Source organism: Bidens hawaiensis, unplaced genomic scaffold (genome assembly GCF_021521415.1).
Source record: "Bidens hawaiensis isolate Kalapana, Puna unplaced genomic scaffold, B.hawaiensis_p1.1 tig00033123_1, whole genome shotgun sequence".
Classification (NCBI taxonomy): Eukaryota; Viridiplantae; Streptophyta; class Magnoliopsida; order Asterales; family Asteraceae; genus Bidens; species Bidens hawaiensis.
In genome coordinates this window covers 21,363-47,442 of record NW_027505276.1, presented here as the reverse complement: position 1 = coordinate 47,442, position 26,080 = coordinate 21,363, and the positions used below count along the sequence as shown (strand labels likewise).

Sequence of the window (26,080 nt, the reverse complement as noted above, 5' to 3'; positions counted from 1 at the left end):
ATTAAACTAAACCGTTGTTTTTTATTTCAGTTCGCTTATTTGAGTTCGGTTTGCCGGTTATTTCTGCTACGGTTCTGCTATTTTGGTTTGGTGCACTCCCTGGTGGACCCTATGTAATGATATAGATCCCAAGTATTATTGTGAAAACCATTGTTGGATCAAAATCAACAAATGGATTGGGTTGAACATGTTATTTTTAATAAGGACAAAACACATCTGGTTTAGTGTAAGAGTTTTTTTTTTTTTTTTTTTTTTTTTTGCAATTTGTTTGATTGATTAAAAGGTTCTAACTGCCTCATTTGGCTAAAAAGGTTTATTCCGCCCGTTTGCCTAATAAATTTAAACGTCCCGTTTGGCTAAACTTATGTTTTACATGCTGCAGAGGTTTCCTTCTTTTCCACATTTTCTTTTTGTATATTACAAGCAACACTTCTAAAACCCAAGGGGGTCTAGAATTATCTTCATAAGTACTTTTTGAATTTTAGTTATAGTTTTCTATTATATTTTTTATTGTATTATTCTTAGTTGTGTAGTTAAAGATGATAAGAGAAAAAAAAAACAAAATCTATGGTTAGAATCTACTGTTGAAAGTTTTTAGACAGCTTTAAAGTTTTATTTGAGAAGTTTTCAACTTACAATTACATAACTGAAAATGGAGTGAACTGGGTAGTTGTCATAGGCTATTTCATTAGTTGGATGTTGTAAGCTATCAAAAATTTAAATTTTTTGGTTAGGTTACTAACGGGCCACATATGATATTTTAACTCCATTGCATATTTGGGATTTTTGAAAATTAAGCATATAAAGAATATGTTAACTGATTACAGTCTAGGCAAAACTTGCTGCTGATTTTGGGTCAAATTCTACCACGGAACGAATTTTGAATTAGGGGCATTTTTGGCACTTTTGGTTGAAATTGCTTAACCGGCTAGGTTTATAAATGAACCAAATGAACACGCGCATGGGGATTGTTCGTGTTCGTTTAGTTAATATTAACTAAATAAACGAACTAACACAGACATTTGATTTAACATATTTTCTTATTAGTGTTTGTTCGTTAAGAAAAAAAATTTGTGTTCGTATATGTTTATTCGTCAGTATTTCAAACGAACGGATCCCGAACATAAAAGCAATTGTAAGACAAGATGGTTTGAGACGCACTGCTTCCACAGATGGTAGATTGGATGGCAGGCCTGCGAATTTCAAAATAACCTAATACCTCTTTCAGCCCACCTTCTCCGATTCACTCAACTATGACTAGAGTGACGATGATCAAGACTCTCAATAACTAGAACGCAGGTACTTTGTTAATTATCTATAATTTTTTTAAACTATTTGAGGTTTGCGTGTTTGTCAGTTGTTTGTATAATATCATTTCATTTACCTATGACTATTTTATGTTAAGTTTCATGATTTGTCACCCGATAAAGGATTTGAGGAGACATATTAGCTTGGTTTTCAACCTGAAACATTGAAACAGAGCATGTTCATATTTTCTTAGTTGTTTTATTTTTGAAGCCTAATTTGAAGTTTTTAATTGACTTAGTCGGTTCGTATATGGGTTATTTTCCACAATTCAAGATTGTATTGGTGCATCTATCGCATGGCCTTGTCCATTCATCTCGGTGTGTATTTGTTAAACTTGTGATACGAATAGTTTTAATACATGAAACTTAATGCTTATACATGGATGGTTTATTTGTAGGTAGCCCGTGAGGATTGAGGACGCATGATGACTTGGGATTTTATGGTGCTTGTTTCTTTTATTGCTTTTATTTTTTTTTTTGAATGTTACAAGAGTTTATGTTGGATAATGTTATAACTTATTTATGTTTAGTGTTTTCGTTATGAACAAGCTTATTTAATATAATGAAGTTTTATTTATTTCAATATTTAGATGTCCATAAACGTATCGTAAAATTGTGTGTAAAAGGGTTGTATAATATGATTTGTTAGGACTTCGAATTTTTGTCCTATTAAACGTTAGAACATTATAAAAGTGTCATGTGTTTTTAGGACGTTGTTTAAGTTGTTCATAAACATATTATGCGGCCATAAAATTTAGTTTTATAATATTGTTTGGGATATTAGGACATTTTTCTTGGTACTACATAAATTAATTTTTAAGGACACCTGTATGTGTGTCAAAAGTTTACAATTAGGTAAGCACATGTCAAAACATTGTAAAAGTGTCATAATATGTTTTTATTGGGACACTTTTTGGGTTGTTAATGAATATATTATGCGACCATAAAATTGGTTTCATAGTCTTATTTGGGATATCAAGACTTTTTTCTTGGTACTAAAGTACCAATAATGTTACATCATAAGGGTCTTATAAATTAATTTTTAAGGACGCTTGTATGTGTATCAAAAGATTAAAGGTAGGTAAGAACATGTTAAAACATTGTAAAAGTGTCGTAATATGTTTTTATTGGCACGCTTTTTGGGTTCTTAATGGATATTTTATGCGACCATAAAATTGGTTTCATAATCTTATTTGGGATATCAGGACGCTTTTTGAGTTTTGAGACTTATTACGACCCCTTTACATGAAACGCTTTTCTCGTTGGTCCTTTTAAATGAAAGGTCCTATAAAATAGCATTTTAGGACGCTTTTGTGCATACTAAAAAGCCCTTTTTGTGGTAGTGATTGGTCAACTAGTTGTAGATTAAAAACTAGTTTTCGGCTGTCTAGAATGGTGTTTGGTAGCGTTTAACGCGAGGGATGAAATAAGTGATGACCAATTCAGTTCGTATTGCTTTGGTTTAATGTACGGGCTGTTGGAACATGATTTTTATACTTATTGGGGCGGAATTGGTTGTCGGTTACTCAAACGGGTCGGTACAACGCGTATTTGTGTTTATTGAATAGTTGGTGCGTTGAACTTGCGAGTTACCGACCCACTTGACTCGTGTAGCGTCGTGTGGACTTGTTGGATGTGAACTTATCAAATTTGGGTCCAAACGGGGCTGAGTTGGATGTTAGATGCCTAAACGACTCTTAAACACGCGTATTAGTGTCACCTAGTGCTTCCGGGGGCAATTTGGGAAATCTTTATTCCCGGGAGTACCTAAGGGTCGTTTTGGTGAATGTGAGGCCTCGGGGGCTGTTTTGATTTAGTTTGATGAGGTCTAGGGTTTAGGTAACTCTAACTATGTTAGAATATCTTGTAGGATAAACGAGTCATCTCGATGTCATTAGTATTGATTGAATGTAAACCGACAGGTGTTTGAATTTTGGGATTACCTATGAATCATTTAGCTCGTGATGAACTCGTGTCTTGTCTCAGGTGAGTTCATGATGCCCTTTTTACTCTTTTTAATTTTTGGGCTAGCATGTACACTTAAACGATTTTACTTGAAGAACCGTTTAAATTATCTTGCATAGGCTTATTTATATAGGATAGGCCTTGAAATGATAATATTGAATGATGTATGGATGTGTATGTATATATATTATTGAATGGCCAATAATTGGCGAATGATGTAGTCGTTATCGATTACGGATATTACGTATGCCTACTTCGTGTTTGCACGCGTTAATGGAATGTTACGTGTTGGGGTTGTACGTTTTCTCGGCCCTGGATGTTGTTATTGAATGTTATATATATATATTATATATATAGGAAAGCATGTATAGAGATGTTTATATATAAGAATGTTATATATATATATATATATATATATATATATATATATTTATATATAGGAAAGCATGTATAGAGATGTTTATATATAAGAATGATTACCTATTATTATTGCCCATATGGTTTTTCTGCAGGGAATACCGTAGCTTACGGTAGCCACCGTAGCATATTGTGGCTTTTGAAGAATGAAAATATATTATTATTAAAGATGATATTTATTTAAACTTGAACTCACTCAGCTTAAGCTGACTTTGTATACATGTTAGTGTGAGTTTTAGGTTAAGAGGAGGATGCTTACCGCTTGGACGTGCTCGAGACTACTCGGTCGGTTGAAGGCATACTTAGTCGGAAGTTTCAATAAAATTAAACATATTCTTTTAATGTTTTATTAAATACATTTCAATTTGATTTCGGGAATTTGTTTTAATAATTTTCCACTAAACCTATACTCTGAATTATTATTTTAATGGAAAGAGCTGTTTAAGTTTAAATATTTTTGTAAATATCGTTTATGAGTACCAACTGTGGGACCACCGGGAGTCGGGGTCTTACAAGTTGGTATCAGAGCCATGGTTCGAGGGATCCGAGCATCCCCGAATGCTTGGACTCGAACTGTAAGAAAAGAGACCAGTATACCCACCGCTAGTAGCTGCATTCCAGGAGGTAACTTTAAAGTATTTAGTCATTTATTAATACCTTGGCTTCGATCCAAGTGAATAAGTATTGTTATTACGAAATTATTTATTTGATTATTTATATTAAAAGGGGGTATCCTTACCTTAAAATATATATATATATATATATATATTTCTCAACTAACGTAAGTAAAGTTATGTAGGTTACTATAAGTATAGTATGGAAAAAAATATATGCTAGCTAAATTTCTAGGGATACGAATAATAAAATAGGTGTATGTGCAAATATGTGTATAATTGCTTAAATACTAACATAAATAAAGTCATGAACGGAAGTAGTTAGGACAAGAAAGGTATTTTGTCTAGTTAACCACAACTGGCCATTGTTGTTAACCAACATCTTACTAATCTTGTACTAAATGGTTCCCGTAGTGTCGTTGTTTATGTCGTTATAGAATAATTGGGTTTAAGAATCATGTTAAAAATATAAATAGATATATATATACATGACGTGTGAATACAGAACATACATATTTCCAGGCTTAGACCTTTAATCGTATAAATAAACCATTGGAATACTTTCCAATACATCGAATACAACAAAATATCTGTAAAGAAAATTATACGATAAAAGAATCGATAGTAGGACAACAGGATGCTACCTGTGATATCTAGCCTTATCTAAAGTATTTTGACTGTTATCAAAGATTTCAAACACTTTAAAGAAAAGTGACTGATTACTTCGACGTTTTCTGCCACAAAAGGTTTAGCACGTGTTACAGTAAGACTATCATTGCAAAATAATTGTTAGCTAGTGGAAATTTCAGACCTACAATAGTAACATTATCACTTCTATGTCGACCAAAGTAAGAAAACTGTTCTCAAAGAGTATCGTAGAAGCTTTACTCAATCATAATGAGCAAACCTAGAAATCTCTATATAAGCAACTCACTACTTAAGCTAAAACTTCAAACCAACCAAATTCCTCGCATAGCTCATACTCAAAACAATCTATATTCAATCTTGATGGCAAGTCGTCAGCCCTCTACTCAACCAGCTGCTGAATCCTCAAACGCAGCAGGGATACGTGCACAGACTGAAGGCCACCCATTCCTTCAGTTTAAGGATTTTCGTGCCTACGTAAGATATCAAGTCCTCAAAGAAATAAATGTCAAAACTATTAATAGTATTGACTGGAAGAAAATACGAACAATCGACCCACATAATCGATTGGCAAGTTTGCTAACAATGGATACACCATGGCGTCGATTCTTCGATATCCTAGAACCTTCATATAACGAACTCGTATATGAATTCTGGTCCACGTTTTATTTTGCACCTCGCAAAAAACTTATTAGTCCATCTATGCACTTCAGACTCGGGGGACAGAAAGTTCAGATGTCACTAACCGAATTCGCTTTACGCTTAAGGTATTTATTCTGCGGATGAGGTTAACTCATCTATATTTACAGAAGCTCTAACCGACATTCCCGCTCATATACATGATTATTGGAACATGCATTCAACAAAAGAATGGGGTTCAAATAATTACTCTACTTCTTATATTGATCCTTTGTATCAATATATGCACCTTGTTATTGCTAACACGATCAGAGAATGTAAGACTAACTTACAAAGGGTTAGTTCAACCGACCACTTTTTTCTTCACTGTATATTCGAGTCAGTTCCATGTAATATTGTTGATTTTCTTGCTATGAACTTTGAGCAATATAAAGAAAATCGATATCCGTAAAACCTCCTTGGAGGATCATACATAACCTGGCTAGCCAAATCCTTAGATATTTTAACCAATCAGGTTATCCAAGTATTATCTCCACCAAGACAACCTGGATATGTAGATTTTGAAGATATCAAGATAATTCCTGATTTCTTACAACCTGAGATTGCCCCACTTTTCTTAGAAAGTACCACACCTCAAAAATTGTAACAGGAATTGATGCAGTTTCCTCCATCATCATTTTACCGACATGATTTACGGTCACAGTTACCATCTGTGATTGAACATGTTTCAATCAACACACCTCAGACACACCATGATCAACCACAAACACCTAGCTTCTACCAGTCGCTTTCACCCTTATTATCCGAGCAAGGAATAATGCCACCATCTTTTTTCGATGAGAACATGTTAATTCAAGACATGACAACAACAGACCAACCTCTGTCACCGTTATGGAAACAACAAACTCCTCCACAACCGCCAGATTATCAAGAACAACCACAACCTTCCAACGAAGAAGCCGAACCAAATACAGTACCGTCGGTAAACCCGCCTCCAGACCAAACGAGGGTAGACAGATCCAGAACAGTTGAACAGGTCAGGAGGATAGCCTTGCGAATTGAATGGCTAAAACAAAGGAATAGATGGCAGGAAGAAATGTTAAGGCGGATAGCTAATACTATTTCCATACAGATCACTTCACCACTTCCACCTATTGAAATTGACTCTGGGTCTGAATCAGACCCTGATTCTGATAAAGACTAAGTTATATGCAGACACTGGTCTTTTACTGGCAGACCCTAAAGAACTGGAATTCATTCATTTGATTTCAATTTCCTCTGTTGTTTACAATTTGCAAAGCCTAGGTTGCCTCTAGAACTTAGGGAGAGAATTTTTCCCTTAAGCAATGAGGTGAGGAAAAAGTGGCGCCAAGAGGAGCAAAGGCCACAATTATGTGGAATTTCTAAAGTGCTATGAAAAGGAGAGCAAAAAGATACGGACGATTTATGGGATGTGGGAACTGGTCTCACGAGGGAAGGTGTATAAAGAGTCAAACTCAATCCCAGTATGAGTATACTGAACTGATAAGGATGGGCGCTATTAGGTATAAAATCGAACGGTCCATTATAATCGGAAGTCATGCTCACCACAGGATTGAGGAAGAATTGACCCACATCTTGAACAAAACTGGTCTTAACGATCTGACCTTAAAAGAGTCACTCGGTTTGTAAAAGGGGGAAATTGGTCGTCCCCTGGAATCGAACCCGGGTCTAGGCCAAATTCCATCCTCTTTAGCGCACTAGCCAACCATTGGGCTAAGTGCCTAGTGTTCTTATATAATTTCTTTCAATAATTATAAGTACATATGTGTTTATATATAACAAATCATATCAAATAAGAAGTTTTATGTTTCTTATACAAACACGTCCGGAAGTTCGAAAGATATTAATTTAAAGGTATATGAACGGAAAAATCTAGGAAATGCTATAAATGGTTATAAGTACGAACTCTGAGGGAGTCGAGCAAAGTAAATGGTAGGAAGAAACCTACCAGAAAGTCAGAAAAAGGAAATACGAAATGAAAGTAATTCCGATCATAGTATCACAAAGTAAATATCAAAGAATAAGCTAGAGAATTACAATATTGGCAACTATATATATATATATATATATATCTCAATACAGAAATTGCCCGATGAGCTCGCTGGGATCCATCCTACTTTTCACGTGTCTCATTTGAGGAAATGTTTGGTAGACAAGGAGGCCCATATGCCTCTGGGTGATATTGAGCTCGATAGTAAGTTGAACTACATTGAGGAACCTATCGCTATTCTTGAGCGTTAGGAAAAGGGTTTGAGGAATAAGGTGGTTAGGCAGGTTAAGGTGCAATAGAAGCACCGTAAGGATTCCGAGGCTACTTGGGAGCCCAAAGATGAGATGACGAAACTCTATCCGCAGTTATTCCTGTCGCATCGGGATTCGGGGACGAATCCCATTGTAAGGGGGATGGACTTGTAACATCCGTTAATTTTCAGTTCAAAGACTTAAAGTTTGTAGAGGATGTACATCTCTCGGGATTGATCCGACATTCCTCGGAAACCTTCTCGTTATCCCGGTTCGTTAAATCATTTAACTTTCCTCTTAAGTGTCATATTCTTCAAGTAGAAGGGGCCATGGTGAAAATTTTATATTATTATCACAAATGAGAAATGGGCAGGTGAATCATTCAACCACTTCCCCACTCACCATGTTTCCTTGTCCCCCACTTGCAATGTTTATTTCTTTCTTCCTTGTTTCTGATTGGAATTAGAGCAGCCCCTCCCCACCTGCTTATTTTATTTTTGTGAAGCTAATGTTAGGGTGTAAAACTTCAAGTGAAGGCTAGTCCCATGTTTCCCCAAGTCTTTACACCTTAATTGATCATTATAACTCGCCTATTGATTGTTAAATCACTTGTTTTAGGCTTACCGGGCGGCTGTCCAATTTATCAATTCCGGGACTGTTTTGGTTGAGTAGTATTGCACCAAAATCTTCCTAGATATGTCTAGTATAACATACTTTAAAATTATGTTCATTGGTGTTCGTTAGATTGGTCAACTAGTTGTAGATTAAAAACTAGTTTTCGGCTGTCTAGAATGGTGTTTGGTAGCGTTTAACGCGATGGATGAAATAAGTGATGACCAATTCAGTTCGTATTACTTTGGTTTAATGTACGGGCTGTTGGAAAATGATTTTTATAATTATTGGGGCTGAATTGGTTGTCGGTTACTCAAACGGTTCGGTACAACGCGTATTTGTGTTTATTGAATAGTTGGTGCGTTGAACTTGCGAGTTACCGACCCACTTGACTCGTGTAGCGTCGTGTGGACTTGTTGGATGTGAACTTATCAAATTTGGGTCCAAACGGGGCTGAGTTGGATGTTAGATGCCTAAACGACTCTTAAACACGCGTATTAGTGTCACCTAGTGCTTCCGGGGGCAATTTGGGAAATCTTTATTCCCGGGAGTACCTAAGGGTCGTTTTGGTGAATGTGAGGCCTCGGGGGCTGTTTTGATTTAGTTTGATGAGGTCTAGGGTTTAGGTAACTCGAACTATGTTAGAATATCTTGTAGGATAAACGAGTCATCTCGATGTCATTAGTATTGATTGAATGTAAACCGACAGGTGTTTGAATTTTGGGATTACCTATGAATCATTTAGCTCGTGATGAACTCGTGTCTTGTCTCAGGTGAGTTCATGATGCCCTTTTTACTCTTTTTAATTTTTGGGCTAGCATGTACACTTAAACGATTTTACTTGAAGAACCGTTTAAATTATCTTGCATAGGCTTATTTATATAGGATAGGCCTTGAAATGATAATATTGAATGATGTATGGATGTGTATGTATATATATTATTGAATGGCCAATAATTGGCGAATGATGTAGTCGTTATCGATTACGGATATTACGTATGCCTACTTCGTGTTTGCACGCGTTAATGGAATGTTACGTGTTGGGGTTGTACGTTTTCTCGGCCCTGAATGTTATATATATATATATATCTTATATATAGGAAAGCATGTATAGAGATGTTTATATATAAGAATGTTATTATTGAATGTTATATATATATATATATATATTTATATATAGGAAAGCATGTATAGAGATGTTTATATATATGAATGATTACCTATTATTATTGCCCATATGGTTTTTCTGCAGGGAATACCGTAGCTTAAGGTAGCCACCGTAGCATATTGTGGCTTCTGAAGAATGAAAATCTATTATTATTAAAGATGATATTTATTTAAACTTGAACTCACTCAGCTTAAGCTGACTTTGTGTACATGTTAGTGTGAGTTTTAGGTTAAGAGGAGGATGCTTACCGCTTGGACGTTGTCGAGTCTACTCGGTCGGTTGAAGGCATACTTAGTCGGAAGTTTCAATAAAATTAAACATTCTCTTTTAATGTTTTATTAAATACATTTCAATTTGATTTTGGGAATTTGTTTTAATAATTTTCTGCTGAACCTATACTCTGAATTATTATTTTAATGGAAAGAGCTGTTTAAGTTTAAGTATTTTTGTAAATATCGTTTATGAGTACCATCTGTGGGACAACCGGGAGTCGGGGTCTTACATGAAAGATAAGAGATAATGCATTTAGTTGATTACTTTCGCGAGACTTATGGGGCTCAAAAAAATTTGCATGTCTCAAAAAAAATATGCACACCTTCGGAAGGTTTTGCTAGGATTCGACGAGATGGCAATATGTCTTTGTTTAACCCAAATGCTTGAACATATACGTAAAAGGACAAACGGATGTGTATATGTTGATATTAAACGTGCACAAAAAAACCGGTTCCAGAACCGAACTGGTGGAACCAACCCGGAACCGGTTCCAGTTCCTACCCAATTGGCTTTGTACCAGGTCTAGGTATTTTTAAACCTGAAATCCCTACCCGGTTCCACTGATTATATTTCCAAACGGTTCCTACCCGGTTCCAAATTGTACCCGGTTCGGTACCTACCTGAGAAAACCGGTTCCGACGGTTTTTTTTTAAAAACCCAACTGATGGTCAAAAGTAGCCGTTGGAACTGGTTTTTGAGAGAGAATAGAGCCGTTGTAACCGGTTCCAACGGTAATATAGCCGTTGGATCCGGTTTTTTAGAGAAAATATTACCGTTGTAACCGGTTCCAACGGTAATATAGCCGTTGGAATCGGTTTTTGATGCCCGAAACCTATATATAACTTGTTTTCCACCACTTGTTTCACCAACAAACTCAAAAACAAACTAAAATACTTCTCGTTTAGCAAACCCGACCATCTGACTCAATAATATTATGGCACCCAAAAAAAACTAACAAGGCTAAGAAGAATGTTTTTGTTGAACCCGTTCGCGCTATAGATAACCCACAAGTTCTTGCGGTAGTCACCCATAACTGCAACCAAGACATATGGAAGAATTCGGATTTGGTTATCAATGTCGATGGTGATCAAAAGGCTCGTTGCAAACTATGTGGAACACTATTAAAGCACGATTCCAACTCGACTTTGAAAAAGCACATCGAGAAGCCATATTTCAAGGCCTTGAAAGGCATTGGCGCAACCAATCAAGTTGACTTGGGTAAAGATGATACGCTATTTCGTTACAACACGAATCAAGTTCAAGATAGAATGACAAAGTTCGTTATTCAACGCGGTTTGCCGTTTAACCACTTCGACGACCCGGATTTGACGTCGTTGATTCGAGAAACTCTACAACAGCGATGCTCACATGTAAGTCGTACTACCTTAAGACGTCATTGTATCAAGTTGTGGGAGTGTGCTAAGAAAGACTTAATCGAGTTTTTTCATTCTTTACAAGCGACTGTTGTTTAACTACCGATGTTTGGTCGGCACCACACGGGTTACCCGAATCATACATATGTGTCACCACTCATTGGGTTGATCCGGTGACATGGCAAATGATGAAACGCACCATCGCTTTTGAAAACTTCCCGTTCCCACATACCGCCGACAAATTGTTTGAATTGTTTGATGAAGTTATAACGACTTACAACTTGAAAAATAAAATATTTTCGATTTCTTTTGACAAAGCATCAAACAATACTAAGGCGGCCGAAAAATTTATCATTAAATATTCACTGCCTTGTTACGGGGATTTTTTTCATGTTCGATGTGTTGCACATATCATCAACTTGGTTGTTCAAAAAGGTCTCGACAATGATAACATTTGTGACGATTTAAAATTCTTTAGACTTATGTTACAAGATGTTTTCAAAAATGGTAAAAGAAGACATCTTGAATATAAGAACTATTGCAAGTCGGTTGAAAGAAAGTATTTGGGGCCGAATTGGAACGTTCCAACCCGTTGGAACTCAACTTGTCATATGCTCAAGTGTGCTTTTTCCCAACGCCAAACTCTACAAAGTTTTCATAACAATCTTGTTGACGTACGCGAGGCCGATATGCTTCCCCAAAGTGTTTGGGTGAATGTCGGTTTTTTTTTTAAATATCTTGACGTGTTCAAAACCTCAACAGCAAAGTTATCGGGAGTCTATTATCCTACTAGTTGTTGGGTTTTGCAAGAATTCTACTACATGTCTTGTACTTTTAAAGAGTTTGAGGAGAAGAACAAACTCTTCAAGAATATTGTTGCGGTAATGGAGGAAAAGTTCTTAAAATATTTTGAAAACATACCGCCGGTCTTTACTTGTGCCGCAGCTTTAAACCCCTATTGGAATGTTAATGGGGTTGAGACAACGATCGAAGAAATATTCGACAACATGGGTATGCACGAGATCGACCCGAAGTTGTCGACGGAAGCGAAGGAAAAGTTTAACAAAAACCTTCAAGACCTTTATGACCATTATTTTCAAATGTATGGTCCAAGCACGAGATCGTCTATTGTGAAAAATACAACTACTAGTAGGCTGTGCAAGGACTGACTTATAAACTTGATGAATGTGGTTCGTGAATCGGCATCGAAGAGGCAAGAGGAAACACACCAACTAGTGAACTTGGTCGATATAGTGGAGCAAACTATGTTGAGGGCGCAACGGTCGACGATGTTCGCAATATTGATTTGTTGGCTTGGTGGAAAGGAAAACAAAACGAATTTCCTATTCTATCCGCCATGGCTCGTGATTTTCTTGTGGTACAAGCATCAACGGTTGCTTCCGAATCGGTTTTTTCTCTTAGTGGGAGGGTATTATCAATGCGAAGAACAAAATTAACTCCCGAGTCTCTAGAAGTTTGCATTAGACCATTTGGATGCGGTGGATCGAGTACAACACAAGGCAAACTTTGAAGACAAAATACCAATAGAGCGTCCTATTCATGATGAGGAGGCGGAGGACAGGCATGCTTCCGATAATTCGGGTGGTGAAGAAGACAAGGTTGAAGACGAATAAGAGTTGTAATTTTTATTTGTTTTAGTAAAATCATTTGTAACACGATCAAAGTTCAACAAATATTTAGTTTTGATTTGTTTAATAACTACTTTTGTTTTGTTTATTACTAGTACCGGTTTATTTTCTTATTAGTCATGATTAATTTTTTGTTATTTTTTTAATAACTACGAACACTTTATTTATTTAAACAAGAACTATTACAAACATTATTAAAACATAACGATACTAAACATAACAACTACAACTAAAAAGCAACGTCCGTCGTTTTAATCCGGCGTTCTACAACGATTAAACGTTGTTACCAGCGGTAGATGCTTGGGTTGTAGAGCAAGACGACTCTCCCACTTCCGCTTTTTTAGCATCCAAACTTCTTTTCTCATGACAATACTTATTCATATGTTTTCGTAATGTCGAGTTGGACCCTGCTTTAAGAAACTTCGAGCAATATTTGCAACGAACCATCTCTTGTGCGTCAGTCATGACACACAAATCGTAATGAACCCAAACATCGGGGCATCGTGTTGTTTCGATCACCATAACAACGTCGTCATTAGTTGCCATTTCTTGTCGGTTAAACCTTAATTGTGATTTAGAGTGTGTTATATAGTTTTAAAAGTGGTTTAACTAACAGCACACAACACATTACTATTTATAGTATGTTTCTAGGCTTAATATAGTAAAATAACCAGTTCCAACTGTCAAAAACGGCTATATAGTCGTTGGAACCGGTTTCTAACGGCTAGATTATTTGAATTTCAAAAAAAACCGGTGGAACCGGTTTTTATGTAATAACCGGTCCCGGTTCCTTAAATTTGGCATTTCGGGGCATCGGTTCGGGTCCGGAACCGACCCGGTTCCTGACTGGAACCGGTCCTATTTTCTACCCGGTGTTAAAAAACCGGTTCCGAACCGGTTCAGGTTGTACCCGATTATGTGCACCTCTAGTTGATACCTAAACAAGGAATTTCCTCCAAATTGGTTTATGCAATATCTAGAGGTTAAAAAAGACAGTGGCAATCGATTCAAGCTGAACTTTCGTGTTGTTTTTTTACATATATGGGTGATATCTCTAAGAATAACATACCTAACCAAAGGTTCCTACCATCCGTTAGAGATGTAGAGGCCGTCAAAGAATTAAATTTGTGTAAACACATTGTGATGGTACTAAAAAGAACAAGACAAAAGTGGAATACATGGTCATATTACAATGGATCATTGACATTGTTCGCGGTATGTCGTATTTGAAATTGTTATTTTATCTGCTATGTATTATTTGAATTGTAACAATAAAAGTGTGTATGTAGCTTGCGTATGCGAATATTCATTGTGGCATTGCAGTTAAAGGTGGTAATTGAAAGATTCACTAACCAAGAGCTCGATAAATTAGGAGATAAAGAAGACAAGCTTTGGAACAATCACATAAAATTTGGTAAACACATGGGTAAGAAAAATTATGATGTGAAGAAGAAAAACACAATATCCATGGTTTAGTAAGTAATGTTGTTAAGGCGACCATAAAGAAGGATATGTCTAAGATGGCGGAAATAAATAACATATCAGGTTTAAAGAGGAAGGTATCTGAAGATCACAGTGTTGAAAAGGCGGATGCCATAAAGAATGTAGTTATAGTGAATTTTGTTACTGATGAAGATACAACTAATCTGCGTGTTTCAGTAAATGTAAAAATTATATAGGCGTCGAATAAGAGTGCAAGAATGATCCTATTAACATGTCAAAGGATGAAGACATTAGAGACACAGACGTGTCAGGTATTGGGTCTTCGCCAGTTAGTTTATGTGGAAGAAACAGTTTTTATGGCAACTCAAAGTTACGAGGAGAAGGAAAAACAACTGTGTATGTGTTTTAACATAGGAGAAGGCTGAACAACTGGCGAAGTTGCTACAACATTGTGATAATGTTCATGCTGATATAGAAAGGCTTTTTGAATAATCACATGGCATGTTCTCCACAGGCCTGCTAATTAAAGATCTTGAGGAGCAATGGAAGGCACTTCTCGAATCAGCCTGTTAATTACATAAGCACCCAAAAACCAAAAGTTGGTATTTGAGATACAACAAAAGATGGTGAATGCAGAAAGACCCAAACGAATTAGGTTCCGTTCGGATGTGTACTGTTCACCGTACGTTCAACCAGTAGTCGGGCCCGTCTCAACGTTCTCGGAGGCCTAAAACTAACTAAAACATTGAGGCCTTTTTATTTTCTTATATTTATGCGTAGTTGCGTATAGTGCTAGAGAGTATACAAGAATTATAAAATATGAATGATATGCCGTGATAATGGTATGAAGCAATTATCCTTAACTTGTGGAGTTACTAATTCTAAAAGAACTATACTTTTAAAATCTCATAATACATAACTCTTATTTAAGATGGAGGCCTATAAATCTGGAGGCCTAAAGCCATTGCATCATTTAGATTACCCACGAGACGGCCCTACCAGTAGTACAGTTGAATGTTGCCATAGCAAAGGAAGAATGTTACTGAATGAACTGATTTTAGTTTGATTTGTGTTTGTTAAATAGTAGAGATTCAAAGAGTGTTTAATTAGTATATTCAAATATTTTTAACTATGTTAGCTACCCGTGTAGCACACGGGTTAGAATAAAAAAAGTATTTAAATAATAACACAATATGAAATACAAAAAATAAGTTTAAATGACATAAAGATTTATTATATGGTAGAATAAATTTTAGATTAAAGAATATGGAATTAAAAAGTTGTTAAAAATTTCATAAACTTCTAAATATTACTTTGTACATGATATTTTTAGTTTTATTTGTAACTTTACTTTATATATCAAAACTTAGTAGTTTTAATATATAACTGCTTTTAACTCTATATAATGCACCACTTAATTGACCATGAGTTAAAATAAATTGTCTCATAAACAAACCATCTATAATAATTATAATAATTGATCTTCTTTTTTATTAATCTGCATTGCAAAACAAAAATAAAGTGAAAAATTTCATTCTTTGAAATTAATCATTTTATCTAAAGGTATATGATTTCTTTAAGCATAAAAGTGTGAGTTTCAATATTACTTTCGGATATGATTTCGGCTTCTATGACACAATTATCATAATTGTCTTTCACATATAGTTCAATTTCATTGCATAGACCAATTTGCTAGTTATTATTTTAAGCAACATCACTTGAATATCGGCTTTTAGGACTAACCTATAACTTGACAACCTTAAATTTTAAGGTCATTTAAAACATCAGGAAACTAACACTTTCTTGTAACGTATCATTTTATGTATGATAGATACCATATGAAGAATGATAATATTTTTCATCACCCTGAAACATGGATAGCAAACGCTTGATAATTTTTTAGGTCGACCTCATTTTTTGTTGCAAGTACAACTCGCTCACTACAGAAATCTATATTTTTGAAATCTTCAACAATATAAGGATGTACTAAGTCAAATTATGATATAATTAATAGTGTGTTAATGTCTAACTGATGCAGTTTCGGAAGCGATCAATGGCTTGAGAGACTCATGATTATTCAAAGACGATAAATCGAACCGAAGTTCCAAAGAACAATGTTCTTATATTCAATATTCAACCAAAAACTATCTAAACAATAAACCTAACAGCCCTATTTATACTGATGCAGTTAGAAGCACATGTCAAATGGCAATCTAGAAACTCATATGACTATTAGCCAAAAGCTTGGAACCAAAAGGTTCTAAACCTTCAAGGTTTACACAATAATTTAAAAACCAAAAACAAACAAACTAAACAATGATAACCCTACTTAAACTAAAACAATAGGAGATAAACTTGGAAACAAAATAAATATAAAACAATAAAAGATAAAGTATCAAATAAAATATTCTCATTAAAATGCTCGTGCATCATATACTAAATAGATTATAGATAAACTAGGAAACAAGATAAACATAAAATATTAAAAGATAATAAAAATCATAATTTCAATTACGAGATGCTCCTGCATCATACTCCCGTCTTCGAAAAACTCGTCCTCGAGTTTTGCCTTCAAACTGCACCCACCTGGATCAAAAGGAAGGTTCCTATCCATTATAACCATGACCCGCCCAAACCGTTTAACTCCACGGGTCGACTCACTCGTTACCTTCACCCACCCGGATCTAAACTCGTACCACCTAGGTCTATTGGGTTGCCAGTTCTCTCCACCTCCTTCTCCCCATCTTTAAAAAGGACTCGTCCTCGAGTCTTGAGAACATAAAAAATCGGCTTCTTTCTTTACATTTTGATCAATATGGGAAGAGTGGTATAACAATCGAATTTCCTCGTTCTCCAAAGGTTCCCCACTTCTCAAGTTGTAAAATAAATATTCATTCCACATTTTTGCACCCATACCACAATTTATTTCGGTATTTTCATTCTCCAAAATTAAAAATATATCAACAGTAGTAGCTTGGCCTCCAATTTTTCCATGATCCAAATTCCAATTATTTATTTCCAATGATGCTAAAATTTTAACCGACATTGTAGTAACTTGCCATGGGCTTTTGAATCCATGTGGCCTACATGGCATTATATCATTCATATCACATAATCTATCATCAAGATCATGTAAATCATCCACTGATTTAGTCATAATATTTGTATTAATTTGAATGGGAGATTTCAAAAAATATCCCACACATTTTGTCTCGACCTTCCATTTAAACGCAACTACCGGCATGACATTCGAGATTTCTAAACAAACCAGTTTTATGTTGGTTCAATCTAACCACCGTAAACCATCATTGAGCCACCGATGTTAACCACATCAGAGTCCCACTTATCTCTTTGCGGAGGTGGTTTTTTTATTACTACCGGGCCACTAGAAAAATTCAAGTTACCTTTAATCGTGGTTCGGCGATCTCTAATTATGACTGAACCACCATTCTTAGCCATCGTCTCGAGACTAGAGACCACCATATCACCACCAACAACTACATTATCCTCCTTCAAGAAATCAAAAAACATGCTAGGAGGCTTTCTCGTGTATTCCGTCATCTTCGTCATCTTCTAGATTCACCATACATCCAAGAATACCAATCCTCGTCCCGGTAATCATCATACACGGGCAGAGAATTATAGATAGTGTCACCACTGGGATGAGCTCCTCATCCCCGGTTAACTCGTCCCCAATGGGTTCTTCCGGTTCCGTTTCCTTCCAAGTCGATGATGCCTTAAGATCTTGGATCCGTTGCTTGAGTTGCCGAATCTCGTGCTGTAACTCGAGGTCGTGTACTCGTTGTCGGAGTCTTTTAATCTTAAGATCTCGCGGGTCGGGATAGATTCCATTGCTGCCTCTCGCGGCGACTCTGCAATTAGAATACCAATCTATGCCGTGGGCACGTGAATCAACTATCACCCAAATATCGTCATACTTTCTGTGTATTTTTAAAAGCATGGTGTCAAATGTTCCACTTCCACATCAGTATCTTCATCCGTTGAATATCCAGATATCGATTCCTTTGCACTGCCTTAATCTGAAGAGAAGTCTAGCGCCATATTGTGGTACCGATTTATTCATCCCAGGGAATAGTGACACCTCCTACTTTGGTGCTTTGGTACAATTTATACGAAATATTTTTAACTATGTTATACGTATATAGTTTTTCAAAATATGAACATATTATGTAAATTAATTTACCATTTATTGTATTAACTCGTCAATTTTTTTTATGCAAAACATATTATTATGTAAATTAAATCTATGATATGGAACAGAGAAAAAAGTCATTATAAATGTGGTTTAACCTAATGTGATTAAGCCAGCCGTCACACCCACATCACCACCAAAGTGTTAATTGTAAGAATTCGATGATTCATTCAAGTGATGTACATCCCTATAAATACTAAGGGAAAATAACAAACTTAAGGCTAATTTAGGAGGTGATACATATACAGCTATACACATGCTAATTGACAGTTATACATAAATATTATACATAAATACACGTTGACTAATACGCCCCCGCAGTCGGAGCACGTGGTTGAATGCGAAGACTGGACTTGAATTTGTGAAACAATGCACGAGGTAGTCCCTTGGTGAAGATGTCCGCATATTGATAGTCAGCCGGAATGTGAAGTACCCGAATGAAGCCGAGACAAACCTTGTCACGCACGAAGTGGATGTCAAGCTCAACGTGTTTGGTGCGTTGATGTTGGACAGGGTTTCCCGAGAGATAAACTGCAGATACGTTGTCACAAAAAATAATGGTTGCGTCACGTATAGGAACTGAGAGTTCAAGTAGTAGGTTACGTAGCCACGTGACCTCAGCAGTGGCATTGGTAACACCACGGTATTCGGCTTCGGCGCTTGAATGCGAGACGGTATGTTGTTGTTTGGATGACTATGAAATGAGATTGTCTCCAAGAAAGACACAATAACCCGATGTAGAGCGTCTAGTATCCGGGCAGCACCCCCCAGTCGGCATCAGAGTAGGCGGTGATTTTGGTGGACTTAGAGGGAGTGATTAACAACCCGTGTGAAACCGTTCCTTTGAGATAACGTAAAATGCGGTGTAGAAACTAGAAATGCGGTTCACGTGGGGCGTGCATAAACAAGCAAACCTGTTGGACCACATAGGCAATATCGGGACGAGTGAATGTTATGTATTGTAGGGCCCCGGCGAGGCTTCGGTATAATGTTCCATCAGGCATTAGTTCTCCAGCCGAACTACTAAGTTTGGAGTCTGTATCACAAGGGGTTGCACTTGGTTTGCATGTTTGCATGTTTGCACGTGTTATTATCTCATGTGCATAGGCCTCCTGTGATAGAAAAAGGCCACCATCTTTTGGTGTGACCTGAATACCCAAAAAGTGGTGCAATTTCCCCAAGTCCGTCATTGCAAATTCTTTAGAGAGTGACGTAATGATTTGACGGAGAAGTGTGGTGTCGGATGCGGTAAGAATAATATCATCAACATATAGTAGCAAATAAGCGACACGTGTGCCTTGTCGATATATGAAAAGCGAAGTATCGCATGTGGCACTACAGAAACTGCATGACATGATGTAGCTGGTAAATCTTTGGTACCAAGCACGCGGTGCCTGTTTGAGGCCGTAAAGCGATTTGCGAAGCTTGCAAACAAACGACGGGTTGGATTTGTCGGTGAAGCCGGGGGGTTGATGCATATATACCGTTTCTTTTAGGTCCCCATATAGAAAGGCGTTTTTAACATCAAGTTGATGAATGGGCCATGACCGGGAGACGGCTAAACTAAGCACGGTGCGTATGGTAACCGGTTTCACGACAGGGCTAAACGTTTCGTCACAATCCAAACCAACCTGTTGTGTTTTTCCGTTTACAACTAACCGGGCTTTATACCTTTGTAGCGACCCATTAGCATGAAACTTATGTTTGTATAACCACATGAAATTAATTATACTGGAGTTCTCGGGTCGTGGTACGAGTTCCCAAGTGTTATTATCTATTAAAGCTTTATACTCGTTGGTCATGGCGTTTCGCCAATCGGATCAGTGAGTGCAAGTTTAAGATTTTTTGGAATAGGGGAGATGGCAGGTGGTGTGGAAGTAGTGGTGTGTAGAGAGAAAGGTAGTTTTGGTTTATGAATACCAGCACGTGATCTTGTTTGCATGGGTGAAGGTTTGGTGGAGATGTGGGTGGAACACTGTGGGTGTTGTTAATGGTGGAAGGTTGGGAATTTTGTATGTTGGGTGGGGTAGGGTCGTTGGTAGAGGGTTGTGTAGGTGAAGAAATAGGGTAGGTTGTAGGCATGGAGAGGGTGGTGGGGTGTTAGATGAGGCTGATGGTGTAGGAGTGTGTAGAGGGGTGGACTGGATTGGTTCAGTTTGCATGGGATGGGTTGGTGGGTTAGATGGGGAATGTGTAAAAGAGTTATAAATGAGTGGTGATGGGTCATCGGATAGGAATGAGTAATCAGAGGTAGATGTGGTGGTAGTTGTTTGGAATGGAAATGTATTTTCATCAAATGTGACATGTCTGGATAGAATTACTTTTCCGTGGTGAGATCGAGACAACGATAACCTCGATAATCTGGAGGGTATCCAAGAAACGCGCATCGAGAGGATTGAAGGTGTAATTTATGAGGTAGGGTGGATGACTGATTAGGGTAACACAAGCATCCAAATACACAGAGGTGCTCGTATGTGGGGTGTTTGAGATATAGAACAGACAAAGGGGTGCGATTGTGAAGAAGCTTTGTGGGAAGGATGTTATGGAGATATATGGATGTGTGTAGAGCTTCTACCCAATAGCCGGGCAGGACACTTGCATGAGTTACGAGACAAAGCATGATTTCGTTTATTCGCCTAATCATACGCTCGGCTTTCCCATTTTGTTGGGATGTTTGAGGGCAAGAGAACCGAAATTGAAGCCCATTGTTGGAAGCAAAGGTTTTAAATTGATTGTTATCAAACTCTTCTCCCATGTCGCATTGGAACGACTTAATGGTGCAATGACATTGGGTCTTGACAAAATTATGAAACTGAGTGAATTTGGAGTAAGTTTCAGACTTGAATTTAAGTGGGTAGGCCCAAGTGTAATTGGTGAAGTCATCTATTATTACCATGTAATATTTATAGCCATTATTGCTAGATATAGGTGACGTCCATAAATCACAATGAAGTATATCAAATGGCATAAGAGTATTAGATGAAGAGTTATTAAAAGGTAACCGTTTATGTTTTGATAATTGGCAAGAATTGCGAACAACCAAAGGAGAAGTCTTATTACATGAAATAAAATCAGAAATACGAAGACAATTTAAAATATTAATCCTCGGGTGGCCAAGGCGATCATGCCATGGAGCACTCGGAGTAGTAGTAAGTAACAAAGACGCGGAAGTGTTGGTGGTGTTGGTGACCGGATAGAGATGACTCCCGCTATCATGGCGACTCAGGAGCGTCCCACTCTTGTAATCCTTCACAGAAAAGCCAAATGGGTTAAAATCAACGGAAAACCAGTTATCTATAGCAAAACGAATAACATAAACAAGGTTTTTGATTATATTGGGTGATATTAGGACATCATTTAAGTAAAGGTCACGGGATGGTCCGGGTAGTGTAGTGTTTCCTGATCCGAGTATTGGTATGGATTGACCATTTCCAACGAGTATAGATTTAATAGGTGTAACACGAGAGGAAGACGAAACCATACCTGAGTCGGCGCTGAGATGATTAGTTGCACCGGTATCCATGAACCACGAGTCATCAGGTGGTTGCATTGTCATAGCATCAAAAGCATATCCAAGATCAGTGGGTTCAATTCAGGAGGAGCAACGAGGTTACCAGGTTGCTCAATGGCAGCAGCAACAACGGGTGGTGGGTTGGGTTCCCGAGCGTGTTGACGGTGTTGTTCGAGCAGAACCATGCTACAAGCAGACTCTCATGTGGGGAGTTGTTGATTGATGAATGACCCAACACTCTCATATTCCCGCGGTAACCCGCGCACCAGTTGCAACACAAGACGGTTTTCGGTAACCGGGCTTTCAACGTCTTTCACCTTTTCAGCCAGTTCTTTCAGTTTCAGAAAGTAAGCCTCTAGAGATGAAAAAGAGGCCAATTTGAGATTGACAAACTCTTGTTCGAGGGCTGCCGCACGGGCGTGGAGGAGGAAGAGTTTAGCCAGTGGTGATGTGCCATCAATGTGGTTTGTGACATCATAACCACGGGCGTGGAGGAGGAAGAGTTTAACCCACGACGAGTACGACACCTTGGTGCCATCCAACGTGCGGATCTTGTTTTGGATGTTCGTCACGGTATTGGCCGGATGAAGAGGAGCGGTGGCAGGAGTAGCAATTTCTTTTCCGTTGGTCATGATGAACAACGAACAGGTAGAGGATCGAAAGAAAAAAAAAGCTCTGGTGAAGGCTAATACGGCGGCGGTGATGAGAAAGCCCGTAGGCTTGAAAAAAAGTGGCGGCGGCGGTATTAGGGTTCAGAGCAAGTGTGCTTTGATACCATGTTAATTGTAAGAATTCGATGATTCATTCAAGTGATATACATCCCTATAAATACTAAGGGAAAATAACAAACTTAAGGCTAATTTAGGAGGTGATACACATACAGCTATACACATGCTAATTGACAGCTATACATAAATATTATACATAAATACACATTGACTAATACAAACCTGCTATCACCATCGGCATCCTTCACAAATTCCTCGCATTGCATCTCCTCATCACCAAACTCCGTAACCCTACAAATAATATTCATCTATTTCCGATCTTTCTAACCACTTCCGGTTTGGCGGTTTTAGTGTTTTGAATCCACGCCATGAAAGTGTGTGTGGGTTGGGTGCCTTACAAGATCCCATGGTGATTATGTTCAATCCCCCGTTGTTGGAATAGGCACTTTCGAAAATTTACATACATAAGGTAATATATATGTTAATACTTTATTAGGTTATATATAGTTGTTTCATATTCTACAGGGATTGTACATGTTTTGGGTTTATTTTGCTCAAATGTCACTAAGGATCTTGGTTAACATGTGACAATATTTGATATCATCACCAAACTGAACAAAGTTTTCTAAAATATTCGTGGTTAATTTATAAAAACAAAGCAAGATTCCTTACAAATTTGATCATAGAAGCATATGCTATATATGATGATCACTTGCTTAAATTTGCAAATATTGTTGTCATTAATTCTCAGCTTGAACACGATCTACTTGTTTCTATCAAACCATTGCTTGTACGAGTGGTTTTATGCGTCATATTTCGTGCATCTTGATAGTAGCAGAATTTATAATGAAACTGGCTTTACACTGATTACTACAAAAATCAAATAAGGTGAATGTTTTTGAGTTATTGAAACATTATGCCATTTGATTTGATTTATTGTTAAACATAGCTAGCTAGCATTTTCCCCTATTTTAAATAACCGGAATTGGATGCGTTATACTATTTTGGTTTTTGAAGGTTTTATAAGCTTCTTTGTTTTTTCAATCATAATTCTGGTATTTTATTTAAAACTCAGATTACAAATACCTTATAACTTAGTTCCATACATTTGTGTCATTTTTAAAATTGTATATATGGTTCCAATCCATAAATTTTCCCACCAAGTTGAACCTTTAAGCCGCACCAACTTCATGTTTATTATACTCTTCATAGTTTCCAATCTATAAAATATTTAAACCAAATCTCCGAAAATTAAGCAATCAATTTTATGAATTATATAAATTTTCTTAATTATATATCATTTTACCTACAATATATAATGAAGTAATCTATTTTAAGAATTCAAAACCGTAATATAAATTTTATTCAACAGGCATTGTTACACTAACTAGATAAAGAAAGCACTTAAAGGACTAAAGGTTGAGGTTACACACCGAGGAGAAATGCGTCAAAAGTTCAAGATATCGGGTTTAACATCTCAACCAACACATGAGCTAAAGTGAGATCCTTAACTTAACTTGAACTTATATCAGTTGTCTACATATCTTGACATGTTTCATATGCTTTGTCATGAACTAGATTCCCGGTTGGTGAAAGACAAGAGATGATGTATTTAATTGATTACTTTCGCGAGACTTATGGGATCTCCATCCAACGCGTGCAATGGCCGTGCTTGCAAGCTGGGTGTGATAAGAGGCCAACTTATTTGCCAATGGAGGTGTGTAAGATTGTTGAGGGCCAAAGGTGGTCCAAAGGGTTAAATGAGAGGCAAGTTGCCTCCTTGCTTATGGCGACATGTCAGCGTCCTCAACAAAGAGAGGGCGATATTATGAAGGTTCGGTTTTATGTTTAATATGTTGTTTTGTGGTTTAAACTTTAAATGGAAAAGTGCGTAAATAGGTTGCCGCTTTTGGCCAAGTTTGTGTTTTTCGAGTGACCAATGTTCACGATTTGGTTTGGCCGGTTGGTTTTCATGGTGTTACAGTTTGAAGGTTTGGTTTTGCATATATTTAGACCAAGAAAATTATTTTGTAAAAAAACATACTTTTAAATTAAAAAGATTGTAAAAATTGTTCATGAATATAATATATATATACACACACATAACTTTGTTTTTCTGAAATTAGAAAAAAGTAATTAATAAATGTTAAAACAGCTGGTTCCAAGTTTCGAACCATCAAACCGTCAAAACCTAACTGTGCATGAACCGTAACGTACATATTTCAAACTGACCAAATTTCTTCGGTTTTGATGGTTTATGAATGAGCATTCCTAGGAATGTTTTGAGGGTTTTTTACATTTTACCAAATTTGGTTTCTAACTTAACTTTTCTGTTGTTGGCCTGTGTCTTCTTTCTGCAGACCGTTAGGAGTAATGCTTATGACCAACACATGAGTTAAAGTGAGAACCTTAACTTAACTTGAACTTATATCACTTGACTACATATCTTGACATGTTTCATATGTTTTGTCATGAACTAGATTCCCAGTTGGTGAAAGACAAGAGATAATGTATTTGGTTGATTACTTTCGTGATAAGGGTTGGCTTGATACTACACTCATTAAATGGTTTTCAATGTAAGTTTGTTAGTTTTTGTATTTGGTACAATATACCGGTATATATATATTTTATTTTATTAATAGTATCAGGCTTTTTTCTTTTTAATTTAAGCTATTTTTATGAGGAATCCATTCGTAAAGAAAGGCCATTGGATTTCTTTAGTATATCAGCGATATCCGAAGTTGAATGCCGACTTCAACCCGAAGAAGTTAAAAGTCACATTCTTGATATATCAAGTTATCATGGTGATAAAGAATATATTCTTGCACCATATTTGGCAAGGTAACACATATTTTCTTTTTCATAGTCTATGTCTATAAATTTATATATATATTTCGTTACTACATGTTCTATAATTGCTATATAATCTGTGTTTTGCAGCGGTCACTGGATCCTATTTATTATTTCCCCGAAAAGAAAGGAGGGATTTATTTTAGATTCTTTAAAAGGCATAAAGAATAAAAATATTTATCTTCTTTCGAAAATATTTGAAGATGCTTTCGAGGAAGAAGCATTCACGTGGAAAATGGTTAACGTAAGTTTTATGATTGGCTAGTTCGTTAGTTTTTGATAATATTTTTGATAATTATTTATATAAATTTGTTGTGAAACAACAAAAGGGCTAGGGAATGTGGTTATATGGTTATAAAACATATGTTTGAATTTGTCCACAATCCTCAA

The 26,080-nt window shown here is 36.7% G+C and overlaps 1 long non-coding RNA gene across 1 annotated transcript in view; it reads left to right on the top strand.

Annotated features, from left to right (window-relative positions):
* The window catches only part of LOC143612036 (uncharacterized), a 37,159-nt gene extending 11,312 nt beyond the window's left edge, over positions 1 to 25,847 (top strand). The window contains exons 3-4 of the long non-coding RNA XR_013149885.1: positions 25,321 to 25,416; positions 25,511 to 25,847. This is a non-coding gene — a long non-coding RNA (uncharacterized LOC143612036). The remainder of the gene's footprint in view (positions 1 to 25,320; positions 25,417 to 25,510) is intronic.
* Positions 25,848 to 26,080: the final 233 nt, after the last annotated feature.